General features: G+C 35.8%; 1 non-coding gene across 1 annotated transcript; it reads right to left on the reverse strand.

Moving 5' to 3' along the window:
• Positions 1–2588: 2588 nt before the first annotated feature.
• Positions 2589–2692, reverse strand: LOC122496409. Its single transcript, XR_006300797.1, has one exon. It is a non-coding gene; the product is annotated as a U6 spliceosomal RNA (small nuclear RNA).
• Positions 2693–3263: the final 571 nt, after the last annotated feature.

Consider the following 3263-nt stretch of genomic DNA (forward strand, 5'->3'; position numbering starts at 1 on the left):
GGGAGGGGGAAGATTTGTCCCTAAATGGGTTCCTTGTTGGAACTGTTTTGGCAGCCATCCCTCACAATGAGGGTCAAAACCACAATGTAAATGTACTATAATGAAGCTATAGATTCCTCTAGTGGTCATAGGGGAGAATGCATGTGTGTTCCTAGGGTCTCTCCTGGCTCTTTGAAACTTGGTTTCTGCCCTTCTTAATAGTCAGAAACATCTGTTCCCTGCTCATATCTAGCTAACTGCCTACTCTGTCACTTGTGGATGCATGTTATGTTTTATGAAAAAAAGAAAAAGGAAACATGACTAAGAGGATGGTACCATGAGCCCTGAGGCCAGAATTGAAATTCATGGGAAATTATTCCCTGGCCTGAGACCTACTCAAAGAACTGCCAAAATTTGACTGATTGGATGTCACAATTTCTGTGAAGTAGTTTCTTCCTTTTCCTACTGATTTTTTGTTTTTCTTTTGAACTAGAATACTTATAGTGGCTATCCTCTGCCTATCCAGATATTGTATGTTGGGTGTTTGTTGAGGAAAGGGAGGCCAATTACTTATCTCTTTACTTTCTCAGACCCACAAATTTGGAGAAGGCGCACCTGAGGTGCTGTAACTAAGCAACTACATTTGAGTCTCTTTATTTATACCTGGACCTGATTTAGATGTTGAGATTATGGACTCTGAACTAATGCTATAAGGATGAGACTAGAGGTAATTTGGAGGGGATAGAGTACATTTTACACAGTTGTTTTGTATGGAAGTTGTTTGTGTGACTTGTCATGCATTTCTGCCCAAAGCCCCACATACATAATCATGAGAGCCTTAGTTGGCTTGTACTCCATATCTGGCCTTGGGATCAGAACTGGTCCTTCTGTTCCTGACACCAAGAGGGATTAACTTGCTAGAACAGGCTAGCCCCCTGGAATGGATCAGAGAGGGAAGAGAAATATGCATACGTCCAGGCTTCTAAGATTGTGAGATATGATAAGAGAAACAGAAAAAAAAAAGGCTTATCAGGACTGCACTTAGGTGAACCTAATGATTAACCGTAAATCACAGATGGGTAGTATATATATTGCTCTGGGAATAGCTAGCTGGAAGTCTTACCTGAGGGGAGGACGCTCTGCCCAGTACCCTCAACTGGGACTCCAACCTGGCTGTTCATTGAGGGGCTACCCCAGCCAGAAGGTTATATGTTGTGAGTACTCAATTTGATGTATTAAACTTTCTTTGTTCTTCTCTATTCTTCTCTCCCTCTTTATGTTTACTATAATTGTTTAATTTCTTATACTCCCTTTCCCTTACAATTAATAAAGTTTTCCTCCATGAAACCGAAAGTGCGGCTATCTTGAATTAGTCTTATTCAGAACAGCAGTAGAGAGATATGACTCACTGGATACTTAAGGGAAGACTGTGGTGGGCTCTAGTATGGCCCCCAATGAACTTTGCCTCCTGGTTCATGCTCTGATGTAATTTCCTTTCCTGAATGTGGGCTCTACTTATTTACTTGCTTCTAGTGAACAAATATGGCAGAAGTAAAGAGATGTCACTTCTGGTATTATGTTTTAAAAAGAGTTTTCCATCTTGGGAATCCTTTCTTGTTTCTCTGTCACTCTAACTTTAGTTGTCTCTATCTTTTACTTTTCTTTAAAGAAAGCAAGGTTGTCACAGTGTCTGTATTTCTGTGGAACTGGCCACATGTTAAGCCAACAGCCTCTTGAGGGTGCTTAGAAGCAGTTCCTCCTCCACATGAGTCTAAAATGACTGCGGTCACCATTTTGATTGCAGCTTTGTGAAATACCCTTAGTTAAATTCATCCAACTACATTGTTCCCAAATTCCTGCCCTACAGAAAACTGTAAGATAATAGGTGGTCTGTGTTTTCAGCTGCTAAGTTTTGGGATAATTTGTTACACAGCAATGAATAATGAATACATTGGGTTACGAAATGCCTTACTAAACCTCAGCTCTGGCTTCTGTAAATCCTTTTAAATAACAAAAGATGAGAGGAAATGGCATGTTATAGCTCCCAGAAATTATGGTTCTCTTTAGCTGTAATGCATTTCTTTTGCTAAAACATAGAAAGCGGGCATATTCATTACCCATGACACACATACTAAAGCGATATTTTTATTTGTAAATACTACAACAAATTTCAAGTATGTCATCTAAGAATCTGTTCAGTGTTGATAAAGCTGTTCTTCAGTTGTCCCAGAGGGGATTTTAGAAAAGGATAAGATTCAAGCACAAATAAATTGCTTAGTACTAATATATATTATTTACGCACATATATGTAATATATATACAATATATCAATATATATATATACTTTATGAGACCAAAATAATAAGATAATCAAACTCTCAGCCTGAATTCATTGGTCATCTGAGAGACTGAATTTCATTGTTCTGTCTTGAAATTTAGAATAGTGTGTATTTCACTGAAGTTACACATAAAAAATGGATCAGTTATACCAATGATTTTTTAAAATCATTGTAGCCTTGGCTATGAAATAAAAAACAAAATAAAATATGTCACCCCAAATCTGATTAAATTAATATAAAAGTTACATTGACATTTCATAAGTTATTTTTAAAAATATGGAACACTTCATGAATTTGTGTGTTATCCTTATGCAGGGGCCTTGCAAATCTCTATATCATTCCAATTTTAGTATATGTGCTGCTGCAGTAAGCATGCTAACTTTTGTTCCAATAGAATCCTTATCCCCTTAGCAATTTGATAAAGAATATAATAAATATATACCATCACTAATTTGAAATTGAATTATTTGCTACTTAGGTTTTTATAGGTACCGTGCTAAATGAGAATATTAGCAATGCATGTATTTTTTCTACTTAATGGTTAATAGTTTGTCTTTCCATTTTGACTATTTTTTGTATGCCTGGAAATTAGGAGATAGATATATTTATATCTTATTATCTTCTTCTTCTTTTTTTTTTGCCCCAGAACATGCTTTTAAATCATTGTTCCTTATTGTCATACACTGCTTCTTATTGATTAGATATTTTTTTACTGAGCAAGTTGGTTATATCAATAAATTGTCAGACTTAGTTATAACATTAACAGAAAGATTAGTATAATACAGATAGTACCTTCTTAGTACTAAATAAAGAATGGTCCTTGAGGTCAAGAAGCATAGAGTCAAGGAAATTAAACATTAAACAAACAATTGTGATTAAGTGTTTTAGGGGTATAAGTTAGGTACAAAGGATTTAACACCATTGATGATGGATTGTAAAATTTGA

This window comes from Prionailurus bengalensis, chromosome A1, assembly GCF_016509475.1.
Source record: "Prionailurus bengalensis isolate Pbe53 chromosome A1, Fcat_Pben_1.1_paternal_pri, whole genome shotgun sequence".
Taxonomy (NCBI): Eukaryota; Metazoa; Chordata; class Mammalia; order Carnivora; family Felidae; genus Prionailurus; species Prionailurus bengalensis.